Below are 19,961 nucleotides of genomic sequence, written 5' to 3'. Positions count from 1 at the left end.
ATATAGATGTTCTTCTTCTATCAACCAGGCATTGACCCCACTAGAATTCACAGATGCTCTGTCTGGTGAGTCTTATGTCAGTGTGTCTTACCTGAAGACAGTACTATACCTGTTCTATACAGATGTAATGAAACCTGATGATGGTGAAACAGAGCTCATCCAAACCATCAAAACGATAGTCATGGACTATCTGAATGAGAAATATGATGACCTAGCCACAGATGACCTCCTGGACATAGCCTCGTTAGTTGACCCACGGTTTATAACACATTACATCAAAGAGGAGAAGGTGGGCCACATAAAAGCAAGAGCTGTCTCAGAGATGATCAATGAGGGACATGAAAACCCAAGCCCAGCACAGGGAGATGTTGTTGCTGCTTCACCACAACTGTCAGCTAAAAAGAGAAAGTCACTGGGTAGTTTTTTCAAAAAGCCATGCTCCACCACCACAGGTCTTACTGATATCCAGCTGGTAGAAAAGGAACTCAGCTGCTACCTTCAGTCTTCTGATGCTGACAGTGAAACCAATCCACTGCACTGGTGGAAGGTCCACCAAAAACACTTTCCCAAAGTAAGCCACCTGGCAAAATGCTACCTGTGCATTCCTGTGACCAGCTCCCCCTCAGAGCATGTTTTTAAGCACAGGTGGCATCACAGTGACCTGCCATAGGGCAGCTTTAAAGCTAGAGACTGTAGACAGACTTGTCTTTCTTGCTTGTAACTTGTAAGACAACTACCCCAACTGTGATGTACCATTAGTCTAACAGTTATAATGCATATTGACTTTGACTATTTTTTAAATTTATTTCTTGTTCATAACTTAAGGGTTTATAGCTTTAAAAAAAGTGGAGTTAATGTTTTGTGAGTTCTACTTCTGACAAGAACTACCCCAACAAACTGTGATGTGCCATTAGGTTAATAGTTATAAGGCATATTGACTTGCACCATTTTATTTTTTGCTCATGACTTGTAAGGGTTTACAGCTTTAAATAAAAGTGGAGTTAAAATGTGAGTTCTACTTCTGACAATAACAAACATTAAAGCCTTGTTTGTTCAGGCATTCTTGAGTCTGAAGCAGATATGCAACTTTTAAACGTAGATTAATCTTGGACCTCCCTCTCCCGGATCCGGGAGAATTGTCATCAACTGACACTAATTTGATTTGATTTTTCTCAGGCTTTCGCCTGCAATATCAGTTCTGTTATACTCAGACAATATCTTTACAGTTTTGGAAACTTTAGAGTGTTTTCTATCCTAAGCTATCAATTATATGCATATTCTAGCATCTTGTCCTGACAAAATAGCCCGTTTACGTTGGGAACGTTATTTTTCCAAAAATGAAAATAGTGCCCCCTAGTTTATCGTGATAATCATTGATTGAAAATAAATATTGTGAATTTGCCATATCGCCCAGCCCTACTGTGAGGGTAAACTGATCATAGATCTGGGCACATTAAAGACCAATCTATTTGTTCAGACAATGGATTAAATGTTGAACCAGGGTCCTGACTGTGCGATGTTTATTAACAGTGAGAATCGCAGAATGGTAAACGACTGAGTTTGACTGTGTGATATTAGATTGCTTCTTGTGTAAATATTATCAGTCTGGATTTTAATGATTTGTAACCTGTCATTAACCTGTCACACGAGTAGCAGTACCCACACTAAACCCCAATGTGTTAGGTGGATTGACACAGGGGAACCCAAGAGCAGACTCAGATGAAGAAACAGGGATGAATTAACCAATATATTTGTTGTAACACAGGGAGATATGGAGTGCAGATCCAGGGAAGCTCAGATGATTTGTAGAAAACCAGATGTGGTTGGAGTGAGCTGGGTAGAACCAGGTAAACAGGTCCAGAGGGGAATCCAAAGTAGTGGTGGTGAGCTAAATCCAGAACAGGATATTAGGGTGGTGAGATGTGGAATGGGAGACAGGAGCCAGAGACAGAGAGGTAAACTGCAATGAGAGGATAAATAGTATCAGGCAGGGAAACAGGCACAGCAGAGTAACAGGATCTTGAATAATCATAAATAGCTAGAAGCATGAACTGACTGAGCAGAGATTACGATCTGGCAGAGTGGAAGTGGCAGGACTGAGTATTTGCAGAGGTCTTGATTATGGAACGAGTTGCAGCTGGTAGGGATCTGCTCTGACTCCAGCACACCTGTCTCCAACCACACAATCACACAGAGAGGGAGAGGGAGAGAGAGTGTGTACTGGGGGAGTAACTGCAGTTCAAGAAGACACCGGATGAACACAAGAGGGCGTAGCAGGAGCAGATGTGGCACAGTGTCCTGGCTGGAGCAGTTCCCAAACTGGCAGCTCATGGTGCCATGGTAACATAATAATGCCCAGCTCCTCTCCTCTTCCCTGTAACTCTTCCCTGGATCATTGCTGTAATGAGAATGTGTTCTCAGACAGCTTACCTGTTAAGTGCAGGTCAACGGCAGCAGACTGGACACACACAATCTCCTTAAACTTGAACTTGAACTGTTTCAGATAGATTCAGAGAGTTGGCCTCTGCTATGGCAGCAAAGTTAGGCTGTACCTCCAAAAGCTTTTTTTGGGAGTGAGTAACATTTAGAAATTATATTTCTAATTTATTTGACACAACTTTTGCCTCACGGAATCCAACTGGGGTTTCCCTAAAACTAAGGAAGGCCTTTTGAATAATGGATACAGCTAAGGCTTTTCAAGTTATTGGGCAGAAATAAGATGTACTCATTTCTAAAGAACATTGTGCTGATTTCGACTTTGGGGGTATTGGCACATAACTATTAAACTATCATGGGGAGAAAGTAAGATCTCCCTAGATGAGAAAACATGATCCTGAAACAAACATGCATTCTGAATATGATGTATGGCCAGTATAGTTTGTGGAGATGCTCCTTTGTCAAATCTACAGGAGCCTAAGTCAGGCCAGATGTGTATTTTCAGAGTGGCTGATGATCAATCAATCACCCAAAACACAGTGTGCGTTCTTCCCTAAGCCTGTTAGTCTTCCGCCACGAGCACTGATTTCTAAATACCTGCCTGTTGGTCTTCTACCCTGAACACTGAAGTCTAAATCTCTGCCTGTTATTCTTCCACCCTGAACACTGAAGTCTAAATCTCTGCCTGTTATTCTTCCACCCTGAACACTGAAGTCTAAATCTCTGCCTGTTATTCTTCCACCCTGAACACTGATGTCTAAATCTCTGCCTGTTATTCTTCCACCCTGAACACTGAAGTCTAAATCTCTGCCTGTTATTCTTCCACCCTGAACACTGAAGTCTAAATCTCTGCCTGTTATTCTTCCACCCTGAACACTGATGTCTAAATCTCTGCCTGTTATTCTCCCACCCTGAACACTGATGTCTAAATCTCTGCCTGTTAGTCTTCCATACTGACACTGATGTCTAAATCTCTGACTGCCTTCCTTTCTCCTTGCTAAGCCATGAGCTTTGTTCTTTTGAAGGATCTCTTCTCCTAACCCAACCAGCCTGTGCTTCTGATTGCCGTAACAACGCACTTAGCATCAGCTCACTTCAATCAGCCTTAATATATTATATCTCAAAGCTGCAGTATCTCCTCTCATGTGTGTCTGTGAGAGCTGAGAGGCCCTCTAGAACACTGGAGGCCCTATAGAACACTCGCTGCAGATGTAAAACTGCCTACTTCAGATATAACTGAAGTTGAGTAGTGATTGTTAGTTACGGTAGCTAGTTCCTCCTACCTTCTTCAGAGATGGCCATCTCTACATTCAAGAGTACATTTCTAATTCGTTCAAGGTGGATCCACACAACACTTTCACCAACACTATGCCCACCACGCCAACACATTTTTCTACAGCACTTATAAAAACCTTCTAGCTCAGACACATGTAACACCTCTTAACATCGCCAGGTTATTCAAAGTGCTTCATTTCCTGTGCTTATGACACACTCCCCCTCTCTGTGGAGTGAAACAGAAGGTTAAACAGAGAGAGGGAGGGAGGGCGAGAAAGATTCTGGACAGGGTGAACGGAGACAGAGAGCAACTAGGCGTAACACATGTCTCCATTTCAGCCCTGCTGGGCAAGACAGAGGCTGAGATATCAAGTATTATTAGCTGGTGGCATGCTGTTTCAAGGTTAAGAGAGTGTTACCTTGACTATGTATTATATATACTGTATGTTGTTTTACAGCCTGGCTTTCTGATTTAGCTTTAATACATGTCAATGAAAGAGATCCACTCCTAATCTTTTTAATGCGATAACCGTGGAGTTTGCAATATTTTATTCTTACAGAGCTGTAAAAAACGGATGTTAAAAACCATTGGTTTGTCATGGCTTTCGACTCTGTCAATCACCATATTCTTATCAGCCTCGGTTTTTCGGATGACTGCCTTGCCTGGTTCACCAATTACTTTGCAGACAGAGTTCAGTGTGTCAAATCGGAGGGCATGCTGTCCGGTCCTCTGGCAGTCTCTATGGGGGTGCCACAGGGTTCAATTCTCGGGCCGACTCTTTTCTCTGTGTATATCAATGATGTTGCTCTTGCTGCGGGCGATTCCCTGATCCACCTCTACGCAGACGACACCATTCTATATACTTTCGGCCCGTCTTTGGACACTGTGCTATCTAACCTCCAAACAAGCTTCAATGCCATACAACACTCCTTCCGTGGCCTCCAACTGCTCTTAAACGCTAGTAAAACCAAATGCATGCTTTTCAACCGGTCGCTGCCTGCACCTGCATGCCCGACTAGCATCACCACCCTGGATGGTTCCGACCTAGAATATGTGGACGTCTATAAGTACCTAGGTGTCTGGCTAGACTGCAAACTCTCCTTCCAGACTCATATCAAACATCTCCAATCGAAAATCAAATCAAGAGTCGGCTTTCTATTCCGCAACAAAGCCTCCTTCACTCAAGCCGCCAAGCTTACCCTAGTAAAACTGACTATCCTACCGATCCTCGACTTCGGCGATGTCATCTACAAAATGGCTTCCAACACTCTACTCAGCAAACTGGATGCAGTCTATCACAGTGCCATCCGTTTTGTCACTAAAGCACCTTATACCACCCACCACTGCGACTTGTATGCTCTAGTCGGCTGGCCCTCGCTACATATTCGTCGCCAGACCCACTGGCTCCAGGTCATCTACAAGTCTATGCTAGGTAAAGCTCCGCCTTATCTCAGCTCACTGGTCACGATGGCAACACCCATCCGTAGCACGCGCTCCAGCAGGTGTATCTCACTGATCATCCCTAAAGCCAACACCTCATTTGGCCGCCTTTCGTTCCAGTACTCTGCTGCCTGTGACTGGAACGAATTGCAAAAATCGCTGAAGTTGGAGACTTTTATCTCCCTCACCAACTTCAAACATCAGCTATCTGAGCAGCTAACCGATCGCTGCAGCTGTACATAGTCTATTGGTAAATAGCCCACCCTTTTCACCTACCTCATCCCCATACTGTTTTTATTTATTTACTTTTCTGCTCTTCTGCACACCAATATCTCTACCTGTACATGACCATCTGATCTAATCTGCAAAATTGTAATTATTTGCCTACCTCCTCATGCCTTTTGCACACATTGTATATAGACCCCCCCTTTGTTTTCTACTGTGTTATTGACTTGTTAATTGTTTACTCCATGTGTAACTCTTTGTTGTATGCTCACACTGCTATGCTTTATCTTGGCCAGGTCGCAGTTGCAAATGAGAACTTGTTCTCAACTAGCCTACCTGGTTAAATAAAGGTGAAAAAAAATAATAATAATAATAATAATTTTTAAAAATAATGAGATAATATGTTAGGCTTAGCGAAAACATCTGCGCTATGCCGATCTAGCTGCCGAAGCACGGCATCATGGCTGGAACACAGAAGTCCGACCAGTGGAGGTGGGCTGCAGGTTTTTTGAGGTTTTGTGGCAACATCTACAACCAGACTGCTTAGAGACCTGGGAATTAAGGGCCAGAGCCAGCGTTCGGCAATCAAAGCTGTATCGTTGGCGGCAGAAGTCAGCAGTCAGTGGCTCTGGATGAAGAGGAAAGACCCCAGTTGGGCCCCGAAGTGAGAGGGCCAGGAGGTATGCGGTCAACAATGCTTGACTCAGGGAGGAGGACGCCCCTGCCATGCATAGTCCCATGGGATGTTGGCTATCAACAACAAGGCAACTCCTATGACTAATTGGGAATGGGACGCAAGCGTAGGATTGATCACCCTGTCGCTGGCCGCCTTTGTGGAGGGTATATAGTGTGAAAGGCCGAAACACCCTAGGAACGAAAGGTACACTACTGACGATGCGCTCCCCAAATTTCACCAGGCTCACTGTTCATGAACTCTTGGAAGTGCTTGCACAAAGGATAGTAACATCTCATCCTGTGTTCTTGGAATCTTAGGTATTTCGTTACAAAAATCACTCATTTGTCCCCCAAGATGAGATCATGAACTTATTTCACCCTGAGCAGCACATATACCATTAGGTCGGATATAACTCAACACCCTGTCGTTGGCGTTGTGTGAGAAGCTTTCTGCTGTTGGATCTATAATTTGTGCAGCAGAATGATGTCCTATAGAACATTGGTTCCTAAACGTTTTATAGTCCCGTACCCCTTCAAACATTCAACCTCCAGCTGCGTACCCCCTCTAGTACCAGGGTCAGTGTACTCTCAAATGTTGTTTTTTGCCATCATTGTAAGCCTGCTACACACACGCTATACGATACATTAATTAAACATAAGAATAAGTGTGAGTTTTTGTCACAACCCGGCTCGTGGGAAGTGACAAAGAGCTCTCATAGGACCAGGGCACAAATAATAATATTATAATAATCAATCATTTTGGTCTTTATTTAACCATCTTACATATAAAACCTTATTTGTTGAAAATTGTGAATAACTCACCACAGGTTAATGAGAAGGGTTTGCTTGAAAGGATGCACATAACTCTGCAATGTTGGGTTGTATTGGAGAGTCTCAGTCTTAAATAATTTTCCACACACAGTCTGTGCCTGTATTTAGTTTTCATACTAGTGAGGGCTGAGAATCCACTCTCACATAGGTATGTGGTTGCAAAGAGCATCAGTGTCTTAACAGCCCAATTTGCCAAGGCAGGATATTGTGAGCGCAGCTCAATCCGTAAATCTGGCAGTGGCTTCTGATTAAATCAAATTTTCACAGAACCGCTTGTTGCAATTTCGATGAGGCTCTCTTGTTCAGGTATCGGTAAGTGGACTGGAGACAGGGCATGAACGGGATAATCGATCCAGTTGTTTGTGTCACCTTTTTCGGGAAATTTCCCTCGTAATTGCACACCCAACTCACTCATGTGCTTCTCTATATCACATTTGACATTGTCTGTAAGCTTGAGTTCATTATCACACAAAAAATAATAAAATGATGGAAAGACCTGTGTGTTGTCCTTGTTATTGCAGACAGAGAAGAGCTCCAACTTCTTAATCATAGCCTCAATGTTGTCCCGTACATTAAATATAGTTGCGCAGAGTCACTGTAATCCTAGATTCAGATCATTCAGGCGAGAAAAAACCTCACCCAGATAGACCAGTCTTGTGAGAAACTCGTCATTATGCAAACAATCAGACAAGTGAAAATGATGGTCAGTAAAGAAAACTTTAAGCTCGTCTCTCAATTGCCCCTTGATAACCAGCGCACTTCTTTCTGTATGTTGTAAAAGCATAGTGCAGAAAATACACGAGAGTTCAGGGTCCTTGCTTTAACAAAGTTAACCATTTTCACTGTAGTGTCCAAAATATCTTTCAAGCTGTCAGTCATTCCCTTGGCAGCAAGAGCCTCTCGGTGGATGCTGCAGTGTACCCAAGTGGCATCGGGAACAACTGCTTGCACCCGCGTTACCACTCCACTATGTCTCCCTGTCACGGCTTTTGCGCCATCAGTACAGATACCAACACATCTTGACCACCAAAGTCCATTTGATGCCACAAAGCTGTCCAGTACAAAGTTGTCCTGGTTTCCAATGGTTTGCAGAAGAGGATGTCTTCCTTAACTGACCCCCCATAAACGTAACAGACATATACCAGGAGATGTGCCACGTCTGTTGACTCATCCAGCTGTAACGCATAGAATTCACTGGCTTGTATGCAAAGCAGTAATTGTTTCAAAACATCGCTTGCCATGTCACAGATGCGTTGTAAAACGCCTTTGATGCCTTTGATGGAGTCATTGTCTGTATAGTTTTTTTGGCCTTTTTCCCTAGCATTGTCGCAGCCATATCCGCGGCAGCAGGAAGAATTAAGTCCTCCACAATAGTATGGGGACTTGCCGGTCCTAACCACTCGGTAGCTCACCATATAAGATGCTTCTAGCCCCTTGTTATTAATGGATCTGTTGCTTTTATACATGTCTTACTACTCGAAAGTCATCTTAATTCTCGCTCAAAAACTCCTGCTGCTTATTTTTCAACTGCTCATGTTTTGTTTCTAAATGGCTGCGCAAGAGTGAAGGTTTCATCGAGTTGTGAGATAGTACTTTTGCGCATTTAACACACTGTGGCTGAGGAAAGGCACTACACCCAATATAAGTGAACCCCAAATCAATGTAGTTCTCATCATATTTGCGCCTCTTCGATGGTCCAGCGTCCCTGTCTGCTGTTGTTCGATGCTTCCCAGGTAAGGGGGCAGTAGCTCTTCGGCTGCATCAGATTCACAACTGTCAGTGTCCATGCTAGCTGGGCTAACAACAAATGTAGAATTACTGATGCTAGCATTGGATGTGCTTGTGGAAACACAACAACTTGTGTCTTCAACAGGTGCAGGTGTGGTACTGCTGGTAATAATAGTACTACCAGTAGGGCTGGTATGTGTCTCTATGCATGCTTACTTTTTTTAACCATTTATCCATTTACGAGTAAACGGAATGAGCAGCAGCTACATTTGGCTACATACGGACCGTTAGTGGAATTCTTGCGAGAGAGTAACGGTTAATGTAATTGGATGTTAGTGTCACGACTTCCACCGAAGTCGGTTCCTCTCCTTGTTCGGGTGGCGTTCGGCGGTATGCATCACCGGTCTTCTAGCCATCGTCGATCCACTTTTCATTTTCCATTTGTTTTGTCTTGTTTGATGATGACTCCTTGCTGTCCCCACTCCACCTGGCCATGCTGCTGCTCCAGTTTCAACTTCCACCTGACTGTGCTGCTGCTCCAGTTTCAACTGTTCTGCCTTATTATTATTCGACCATGCTGGTCATTTATGAACATTTGAACATCTTGGCCAAGTTCTGTTATAATCTCCACCCGGCACAGCCAGAAGAGGACTGGCCACCCCACATAGCCTGGTTCCTCTCTAGGTTTCTTCCTAGGTATTGGCCTTTCTAGGGAGTTTTTCCTAGCCACCGTGCTTCTACACCTGCATTGCTTGCTGTTTGGGGTTTTAGGCTGGGTTTCTGTACAGCACTTTGAGATATCAGCTGATGTACGAAGGGCTATATAAATACATTTGATTTGATTTGATTTGATTTGTTTTCCTACACATCTGGTTCTCATTTCCCTCATTAAGTGTTGTGTATTTAACCCTCTGTTCCCCCCATGTCTTTGCGTGGGATTGTTTGTTGTTAGTGCTTGTGCACATGTTTACTGGTGCGCGTCGGGTTTTGTACCCATGTTGGTTTATTCTTTATGCTGTTGGTTTTTAAATTAAACTGCTCCGGTTAGTTGTTAGTTCTGCTCTCCTGCGTCTGACTTCACTGCCACCAGTTACACACCCCATTACAGTTAGTTATTTGACTAGGTTACCTGTATTTGACATTGCATTGTTATATCACTAAACGCTAGATGGTTTCATTTTATTTTTGACAGTGAAACGAGGCTACTCAGGTGACATGTACCCCAGTTTGGGAATACCTGCTCTAGAGGACCACTCATATCAGGGGCCAGAGGTCACTGGGCTACATCCGGGGTTCATTTGTCAGGTCATTCCACATCTGCTGATTTATGAACACACACACACGCATAGATGCTGAGAAGTTCCATCCACAGATTAAGTCACTATTGGTATCAACTCTTCCCAGCACTCTACAGTACGGAGGTAGATTTTAAATCATGGATGAAAATGGCCCCCAGCAAAACTCAGCTCATTCTGTGGGCTGCTAAACTTCCAGACATTTAGTCTGAATGCAAAATAATCCTTCTTGTCGTCTTCTTGAAAGGTCAGAGCTATAGACGTGTTTTCTTCCAGTTTCTGGAAAGGGCAAATGTGCACAATCACCATTCATGAGAGGCAGAACACTCTGAAGTCCTATCTCAACCAATATCAGTCTATAACACACACACAGACAGACATATGTATGCACACACGCACGCACATATGCACACACACACACAAACACACACATACACATACCTGCGGACCGCAACTCAGGGAAGGTGATGGTCAGTGTCTCAGGGTTTTAGTCCTGCTCTCTTCACTCAATATCCACATGCTGTAGGCTACATGCTTAGATACATACACACACGTATGTATAGAAATACACTGCCAGAAATATAAACCCAAAGCGTTGGTCCCATGTTTCATAAGCTGAACTAAAAGATTCAGGTGCACAAAAAGCTTATTTCTATCAAATTTGGTGCACTAATGTGTTTACATCTCTGTTAGTGAGCATTTCTCCTTTCCCGAGATAATCCATCCACTTGACAGGTGTGACATATCAAGAAGCTGATTAAAAAGCATGATCATTACACAGGTGCACCTTGTGCTGGGGACAATAAAAGTCCACTCTAAAATGTGCAGTTTTGTCACACAACACAATGCAACAGGTGTCTCAAGTTTCATGGCACGTACAATTGGCATGCTGAATGCAAGAATGTCAACCGGAGCTGTTGCCAGAGAATTGAATGTTCATTTCTCTACTACTTCCAATGTCATTTTAGTGAATTTGGCCTCACAACTGCAGACCACGTGTAACCGCACCAGTCCAGGACCTCCACATCCGGCTTCTTCACCTGCGGGATCATCTGAGACCAGCCACTCAACAGCTGATGAAACTGTGGGTTTGCACATTCCGAAGAATTTCTGCACAAACTGTCAAAAACTGTCTCATGAAAGCTCATCTGTGTGTTCGTCATGCTCACCAGGGTCTTGACCTGACTGCAGGTCGGCATCGTAATCTAAATCAGTGGAAAATGCTCACCTTTGATGGCCATTGGCATGCTGGAGAAGTGTGCTCTTCACAGATGAATCCCGGTTTCAACTGAACCCGGGAAGATGGCAGACAGTGTGTATGGCGTTGTGTTGGTGAGAAGTTTGCTGATGTCAACGTTGTGAGCAGAGTGCCTCATTGAAGAGGAGTGGGACAACATTCCACAGGCAACAATCAACTGCCTGATCAACTCTATGTGATGTGCAGTGCTACATGAGGCAACTCTATGCGATGTGCAGTGCTGCATCCCATAGATTTCATAGATTTCTTTATGAACTGCAACTCAGTAAAATCTTTGAAATTATTGCATGTTGTGTTTATATTTTTGTTCAGTGTAGTGTCATTAAGTAAATACCAGGCAATGAAGCATAGCATTTAGATTTGCACTCAAGTATTCTGGAACATTTGGTGATACTGCCAAACCTTCTAAATCAGACTTTAAATTGCAATATTCCAGACTCTATCAGACTCCATCAGACTCTGTCTCTGTATCAGAATGATTGTCAGCCCTCTAACCCTTGTTCCTCAGCAGAGCACTGTTCAAATACACACAGAGGAATGGCATCTCATCATTAGAGCTTAAAACACCTCTTGCTTCTAACCTAGACCAGCACACTGAGCTCCATGTAGAAGAAGCACCTAAAAGACAGTTTGGGTGAAATATGAACCCCCGGATTGATTTACAATGTTTAGAGCAAGTTCTGTTTGCTCCTGCTCAGCCTACACCTTCTCTCTCTCTCTCTCTCTTACTCTCGCTCTCTCACTCTCACTCACACACACACACACTTTCAGTTTATATCTCACACACACACACACACACGCACACACACACACACACACACACTGTGTACAATATAGCAATCCCTCCTACCATCCATTTGCTGCATATACTGTATTGTTGATAAAGGGTTTTATGTGGTGTGAAGATATTTCTTCACATTCAGAAAGGAGAGTGTGTGAACAAGCAACGGCCCAGTCAAACAAGGTCATGGTTGGTTCAATCCAAATCCTGATGAACCCAGCTCAAACACACTCATCCCTGTCCAAATATTGCCATGGTTGTCTGCAGAGTCCTGAACTCGTAACTCTGTCAAATCTAAACTGTAAACTACACTCTAAATCCCAACAGTAAACTAAACTCTAAATTTCAAGTCTAAACTCTAGGATATTGAGGTCTGTAGAATATAGAGGTGTGATTATAATGCTGTTATTGATTTGTACTAATGTTTGTTCAACAATAGGACTACAATAGTCACATCTGAGCTCTCTGTGCTCTCATTGCCCCGCATGGTCAAACGTCGCCCTTAGAAACGGTGTGTGTGTGTGGGGGAGGTTATCTTGTGTGTGTGTGTGTGTGTGTGTCGTATAATCGTGTTTGTTTTTGACAGTGTGTATGTCTGTTTCCATCAGTTTGAATGTGGAAAACCCTCTAATCTTATTTTATAGTGTAATCTGGTTGGTTCTTCCTCAGCGACTGACTGACAGCCAATGTGGTGATTCAATACATAATGTATGACCAGCACAGTGTGTGTGTGTGTGTGTGTGTGTGTGTGTGTGTGTGTGTGTGTGTGTGTGTGTGTGTGTGTGTGTGTGTGTGTGTGTGTGTGTGTGTGTGTGTGTGTGTGTGTGTGTGTGTGTGTGTGTGTGTGTGTGTGTGTGTGTGTGTGTGCGCGGTTGTATTGTGTGTTTGTATTTGCTCAGACTTGGTCATGACTGGAGAAGGACAGAGAGAGAGAGAGAGAGAGAGAGAGAGAGAGAGAGAGAGAGAGAGAGAGAGAGAGAGAGAGAGAGATGGGGGGGAGAGCCAGGTAAGGACAGTGAGTATTTGAGAAAGTATGTGTGTGTCTATGCTTGCCTGCCTGCCAGCATTGTATGTGTGTAGACTACTCTTCGTAAGTCAGATATACAAGCCCAATAGTATGTGAATGACAGTCTAACCATTTAAAGTGTGTATCAAGTGAGTTTGAGTCTGAATTCCAATTACCCTGGAGGAGAATATGCGTGTGCAGAATACTGCTACTGTGACTGTCACAGTTCCATCTGTCTGAGGTGCTACATCTTACAGCTGTGGAATTGACATGTCATGCATTATATCATTAGGTGTTAAAATCAGGAGCATTCAGATTTACCTGTGAAATCGTAACTTAACAGTCCTTGGTCTTCCTGACTAATTGTGGTAATGATCTCTTTATCTTTAATCTCTGTGTGTGTGTGATGTGATGTGATGACTCCGTTATATGATTCCAGTCACGCTGCCAGTGTCTGTCGTCTCACGCTGCAATATCAGCCGTCTCCATCTTCAAGCCTCTCTATCTCTGAATCAACAGGGAGGGATCAGTGTGTGTGTGTGTGTGTGTGTGTGTGTGTGTGTGTGTGTGTGTGTGTGTGTGTGTGTGTGTGTGTGTGTGTGTGTGTGTGTGTGTGTGTGTGTGTGTGTGTGTGTGTGTGTGACTGACTGAGTGTGTATGCAGGTGTGTGTGTGTGATATTCAGAGAGGTGTATGATGTAGAAGTCATCTAGAGCTCACAATCTCCACAGTTCATCCCAGAGATGGATTTAGGGAGCAGATCAGTGTTTTGTTTGATGTTCTCAGGGGGACTGGCAGGGACAGCTAACTCCCTCTGCTTTCTCATCAAACACCTGCTAAAGAGATGGTTATCGCCAAGAAGACAGGAGATTTCAGAGCAGCCTGTGCGTGTGTGTGTACGTGTGTGTGTGTGTCACCCGCACCTAAGGCAAGCGCAGACAGGATATTAGTTGTCACCCCAGAGGATAGGGCAGTACTGTGGGGATCTTAGCTGATCAATAAATAAAGGTGTTGTCTTCTGGTGACCCTGTGGGTCACCTCACTTCCCTCCTCCTTCTCATCCTCTATTCCTCACTCCTTCCTTCTCTTCCCCTCTACCCCTCCCCCTGCCCAGAGTGGTGTCCCAAACAGCCAACTGGGGTGTGTAGTGCATTTTGACAGTGTCCTTTGTTGTCCCTGTGTGTGTGTGTGTGTGTGTATGTGTGTGTGTGTGTGTGTGTGTGTGTGTGTGTGTGTGTGTGTGTGTGTGTGTGTGTGTGTGTGTGTGTGTGTGTGTGTGTGTGTGTGTGTGCGTGCGTGCGTGCGTGTGTGTGTGTGGAATGTGTGTGTGTGTGCATGCGTGCATGTGTGTGTGTGCGTGTGCGTGCGTGCATGTGTGTGTGTGTGTGTGGAATGTGTGTGTGTGTGCGTGCACGTGTGGTCCTTGTGTGTGTCCCGTCGACAGATGTCTAGGCTGAGTTAAAAGCTCCGTGGCCTCAGGCAGTCCTTCCCTCCTTAACGGAGCGTGACGACTTCAGAGGGACGAAGGGATGGAGGGATGTAGGGAGGAGAAGGTAGACAATGAGAGATAGTGGTAAAAGAAGGAAAGGGAGATGTTGTGGTGTCTGTCTGTGGGATGTGGTTTGGAAGCACTGTGAAGGACGAGGATCTGAATGTCAATTGGCTAAATTGTCCACCTCCCAAAAAAGTACCATCAACCAGCACTCCTACTCAGTCTGATGGAGAGGAGAGGAGCACATAGGAGAAAACTGTGACAATGAGGGAAGAGACGAGTGAGCAGCAGAGATTTCTTCAGCAATCAAACCTACACTCCGCTCCACACAAGTGGAGTCAGTGTTAACTCAACCCCTCATCTACAGCACACACACAAACATGCACGGACACCCTCACACACACACACACGGAGCGTACTACCATGGACTACCGCATCCAGCCACCCTTTATTCTAGTCTAGACCCAGTCATCCAGAGTGTGTGTGTGTGTGTGTGTGTGTGTGTGTGTGTGTGTGTGTGTGTGTGTGTGTGTGTGTGTGTGTGTGTGTGTGTGTGTGTGCGTGGCATGTTGTTGAGGGCTGCTGAGAGCGCTGCTGTGTGTGTTCCCTCTCTTTGCTGCTCACTCTATACTGTAGAATCACCACTCTGTAGAATACCCACTCTGTAGAATCCCCACTCTGTAGAATCCCCACTCTGGGCCCTCTCCTCTTCAAACCACTCATTAAAAACGCCCCATCAGTTCTCCTTGTTTGTGTGTGTGCCCAGAATGATTCAGCTAAGAGCAGAAAACAGATAACAATGAAGTTGCCACTACCAGACACTGATCTAGGGTCAGCTGTGTTTCCCCCCTCTTATGATTATGGTTAGGATATGGAGAGGCTATATAACAGGTTCTAGATCAGTGCTCAAGGGAGGAACCTCTCCCTTCTAGAGTGCTGGTTCCATTACTGTTATCTGTCAGAATGTGTCAGAGTTCTGAGTTCCAATTACAGGAGCAGAGAGAGGAGAGAGAAAGAGAGAGGGGGAATAGAGTGGAAGAGGTGTGCACTGATGGGTGACTCACCCGAGGATCCACAATGGGCCACAATGTTCCACAGCGCTGCACACAGAAATGGAAGGGTCTGCACTGACTTCACACATTGGACAGATTTCACTCTAATACGACAATTAGTCCCGCGCGATTGACAGAAAACTCTCATTCTGTGAGACAGACGTGTCTTGTTCATTTGTGGTTCGGTTGATTGCTAAATGCACAACACCTGGTTGTAGCTCCTCATTTAGTAATGAGATACCATAAGGAAACCATCTGGTTCAACAAAATGTCTACACGGATCTTTAAAGTGATGCACCTGCATCTGCAGGAGTCGTGTTCCATTGCAACAACCTTTTTATTTTATTTTACTAATTGTCTTGTCTTGTCTTCATCTAAATCAAATCAATCAAATTGTATTTGTCACATGCTTTGTGAACAACAGGTGTGGACTAACAGTGAGATGCTTACTTTACAGGCCCTTCCCAACAATGCAGTGAGAAAGACAATAGAGAAATAATAGAAAAGTAAAACACATAATAATAAAAGTAATAGTAGATACACAATGAGTAACAATAACTTGGTTATATACCAGGGGTACCAGTACTGAGTCTGTGCAGGGGTGCAGGGGTATGAGGTCATTGAGGTTGATATAAAGTGACAGATAGTAAACGGTAGCAGCAGTGTCATGTGATGAGTCCAAAACAATGTGTGCAAAACGGGTGTTATGGCTTGGGGGTAGAAGATGTTCAGGTTCCTGTTGGTTGCAGACTTGGTGTATCAGTACCACTTTCCATGCGGTAGCAGAGAGAACAGTCTATGATGGGTGAGTGGAGTCTGACCATTTTTAATGCCTTCCTCTGACACCGCCAGCTATGGAGGTCCTGGATGTGATGTACTTGGCTGTATGCACTACCTTCTGTATCAACTTGCGGTTGGATGCCAAGCAATTGTCAAACCAAGTGGTGATACAGCCAGTCAAGATGCTCTCAATGGTGCAGCTGTTGTACTTTTTGAGGATCTGAGGGCCCATGACAAATCTTTTCAACCTCTTGAGGGGGAAGAGGCATTGTAGTGCCCTTTTCATAACTGTGTTGGTGTGTTTGGACCATGATAAATCATTAGTGATGTGGACACCAAGGAACTTGAAGCTCTCAATCCGCTCCACTACAGCCCTGTCAATGTGAATGGGGCGTGCTCAGCCCTCCATTTTCTGTATTCCATGATCAGCTCCGTTATCTTCCTGACATTGAGTGAGAGGTTGTTGTCCTGGCATCACACTGCCAAGTCTCTGACCTCTCAATGGGCTGTCTCATTGTCATCGATGATCAGGCCTATCCCCGTCATGTTGTCGGCAAACTTATTGATGGTGTTTGAGTTGTGCGCGGCCACACAGTCATTGGCGAACAGGGAGTACAGGAGGGGACTAAGCACGCACCTCTGAGGGGCCCCCGTCTTGAGGGTCAGCGTGACTGATGTGTTGTTGCCTACAGTACCCTAACCACCTGGGGGTGTTCCATCAGGAAGTCCAGGATCTAGTTGCAGAGGGAGGTGTTCAGTCCCAGGGTCCTAGCTTAGTGATGAGCTTGGAAGGCACTATGGTGTTGAACACTGAGCTGTAGTCAATGAACAGCATTCTCATGTAGGTGTTCCTTTTGTCCAAGTGGGAAAGTCACAGTGTGGAGTGCAATGGAGATTGCATCATCTTTGGATCTGTTGGGGAGAAATGCGAATTGGAGTGGGTCCAGGCTGTCTGGGATGATGGTGTTGATGTGAGCCAGCCTTTACAAAACCTTTCATGGCTACAGATGTGAGTGTTACGGTGCGATAGTCATTTAGACAGGTTACCTTGGCATTCCTGGACACAGGGACTATGGTGATCTGCTTGAACCATGTAAGTAACACAGAGTGGGTCACAGAGAGGTTGAAAATATAATTGAAGACACTGGCCAGCTAGTCAGGGCATGCTCTGAGTACACGTCTGGCAATCCATCTGGCCCTGCGGCCTTGTGAATGTTAAACTGTTTAAAGGTCTTATTCACATTGACAATGGAGAGTGTGATCACACAGTTGTCTGGAACTGCTGGTGCTCTCACTTATGGTTCAGTGTTGCTTTACTCAATGAGCATAGAATGCATTTAGTTCATCTGGTCGGTTTATGTCACTGTGCAGCTCATGGCTCCCTTTGTAATCCGTGCTAGTTTGTAATCCGTGCTAGTTTGTAATCCGTGCTAGTTTGTAATCCGTGCTAGTTTGTAATCCGTGCTAGTTTGCAAACACTGCCACATTCGACGAGCATCAGAGCCGGTGCAGTAGGATTCAATCTTAGTCCTGTATTGACGCGTTGCCTGTTTGTTTGTCAGAGGGCATAGCACGATTTCTTATAAGCATCCGGGTTAGTGTCCCGCTTCTTGAAACCGGCAGCACTAGCCTTTTAGCTCAGTGTGGATGTTGCCTGTGGCTTCTGGTTCGGATATGTACGTTCGGTCAATGTGGGGATGTAGTCGTTGATTCACTTATTAATGAAGCCGGGGACTGATGTGGTAAACTCCTTAGTGCCATCGGATGAGTCCCGGAACATGTGCCAGTCTGTGCTAGCAAAACAGTCCTGTAGCTTTGCATCCGCTTCCGACCACTTACGTATTGAGCACGTAATTGGTACTTCCTGTTTAAGTTTTTGCTTGTAAGCAGGAATCAGGAGGATAGAATTATAGTCAGATTTGCCAAATGGAGGGCGAGAGAGAGCTTTGTATGCATCTCTGTGTGTGGAGTAGTATGATCTACAGCCTATCGTGAGGTATTCTAACTCAGAACCTCAAGACTTCCTTAATATTAGAGATAGCACACCAGCTGTTGTTAACAAAGAGACAGCCCCCCCCCCCCCCCCCCTTGAGTCAAGTTTCTGTTGATAGGATCATCTTGAACGGAGCTTGTCCAGTTTGTTCTCCAGTGATTGTATATTCGTCACTAGAACAGAGGGTAGAGGGGGGTTATTTTCTCGCGTCTGTAGTTTCATCAGGTTGCCCACACGTCGGCCTCTATATCGCTGACACTTTCTTTTCCAAGTGTCAGGGATTAGGGCCTGGTCTGGGGTGAGCAGTATGTCCTGCACCGAAGACTCACTGAAGTAGAAATCTTAATCCAAATCGAGGTTAGTGAAGCTCTTTTCGGTCATAGGAAATGATGGCAGGAACATTATGTAAAAAAAAGTTACGATCAACGCAAAAATCCACAAAATAACAGAATTGGTTAGGAGCATGTAAAACGTCTGCTATACATTCCAGCGCCATTGCGAACTCAGTGTATCCAAGCCTTATTAAAGCATAGACTGGACATAAAGAATGTCATACAGAATGTTTCTATCTGCTTTGAGCTAACTGTTGAACCAGCCTCAGATGTTTGGCTGTGGTGCAATAGAGACGTGAGAGCAATATGCTGCTCCCCTCTCCTCTGCTCCTTCCACAGTCCATTAAGCTGTGAGCTGATTTGATGAGCTATATCTCTCTGTCTCTGCCCGGCTCGGTTTCTGTCTGTTTCTCTGCTGTCTCTGCTGTCCTCAGGATGGCAGGTAGCCGCAAGGTTAGAGCGTTGGACATTTCCATTATACACTTGTGTTAACAGACCAAATATAAACACCCTCAAAATATTATTATTTATTGCTATCTTTCACTCTCTTTCTGCCCCATCTCTTTCTCTCTCCTTCTCCCTCTCTCTCTGGCTCTCCCAGTCCCCCCTCTCTCTCGTCATAACTCTCTCTCCCTCTTTCTTCCTTCCTCCCAATCTCCCCCCCTCTATTTCTGCTGTGTGTTTAATAACAGTAGTATCCAGTGAAATGTCAGAAGGTGACAGTTTGGGGAGAGAGGGAGCACACAGAGGGAGAACACTGTGCGAGAACACAGACTGACAGAGTAGATTATGTTAGCCAGGGTCTGTCGTGGGGAATTCTGCCATGGAGTAACTTGTTCCTGGTCTGTAAGCGAGTCTACTAGGCTGTGAGCTGTCTAGACGACATTCCGACAGATGTGCTAGATCTAATTGTACCTTATGTGCCAGCTTCCGGGGAAAAAAGCCTGAACCTTCCTGTTCTATTGATGTTTCTAAGGTCCTTGGACCTTTATTGGATTTGAAGAGTATAATACACTTGATCAATTAATACCCTCTCATTGCTTTCTACGTTCGGATTGAACAATATTATTTTGAGTTATTTTTTGCCAAACAATGCTGAATTTATATTAGGTGGAAATGTGTTTAGTGAGTCTGCGTGTTTGGCCAGCGGTTTCAACTGAGAGAGAGCTAGAGAGAAAGGGAAGGAGATGGAGAGAAACAGAAGGAGATGGAGAGAAATAGAAGGAGATAGAGAGAAAAGGATGGCGATAGAGAGAAAGGGAAGGAGATGGAGAGAAACAGAAGGAGATGGAGAGAAATAGAAGGAGATAGAGAGAAAAGGATGGCGATAGAGAGAAAGGGAAGGGGATAGAGAGAAAAGGA

At 44.6% G+C, this 19,961-nt stretch overlaps 1 protein-coding gene across 1 annotated transcript in view; it reads left to right on the top strand.

Moving 5' to 3' along the window:
- Positions 1–19,961, top strand: part of cntn2 (contactin 2) — a 73,725-nt gene that overhangs the window by 25,355 nt on the left and 28,409 nt on the right. The gene's annotated exons all lie outside the window — the stretch shown is intronic.

This window comes from Oncorhynchus kisutch, linkage group LG5 (assembly GCF_002021735.2).
Source record: "Oncorhynchus kisutch isolate 150728-3 linkage group LG5, Okis_V2, whole genome shotgun sequence".
Classification (NCBI taxonomy): Eukaryota; Metazoa; Chordata; class Actinopteri; order Salmoniformes; family Salmonidae; genus Oncorhynchus; species Oncorhynchus kisutch.
This window is presented reverse-complemented; position numbering and strand designations above follow the sequence as displayed.